The sequence below is a fragment of the Penaeus monodon genome, chromosome 34 (genome assembly GCF_015228065.2).
Source record: "Penaeus monodon isolate SGIC_2016 chromosome 34, NSTDA_Pmon_1, whole genome shotgun sequence".
NCBI lineage: Eukaryota > Metazoa > Arthropoda > Malacostraca > Decapoda > Penaeidae > Penaeus > Penaeus monodon.
Genome location: NC_051419.1, coordinates 12,667,236 through 12,667,648, shown reverse-complemented (window position 1 = coordinate 12,667,648; position 413 = coordinate 12,667,236). Strand labels below are relative to the sequence as shown.

Genomic DNA, 413 nt, shown 5'->3' with positions numbered 1-413 from the left:
TTATCCACCTATTTATCTTTATATCGTAATTATGTTGTTAGGACCATAACTGACTGTGTGCCCTATGACTTTTAAGAACAATGCTATGATAATTACACTGGATGCGTGTTACATAAATCAACCCCACACTCGGTTGCGACCTCTTACAACTTGCGCTTAGATCATTTTCCCCGTGCTTTGTCTGTTAGGTCCTCGTACTCTGAACAGTTTCACCCCGGTTTAGAATGTAGGACCAAACCTTCCCAGAATGTCCCTAGATTTAATAGGTGGAATATTGATACTCCTGATAAATGTGAACTATATCTGAGAGAAAGATATCTGCACTTTGGTAGACTTCAGATATATGTCCCAGACGGAAAATGAAAATGGCCAGGGCTCAAATCTATCGACTTAATACAACTCAAAAAAATCTG

At 39.0% G+C, this 413-nt stretch overlaps 1 protein-coding gene across 1 annotated transcript in view; it reads right to left on the bottom strand.

Annotated features, from left to right (window-relative positions):
* LOC119594597 overlaps nt 1-413 on the bottom strand; it is a gene marked incomplete in the record, with an annotated part of 14,942 nt that overhangs the window by 3,232 nt on the left and 11,297 nt on the right.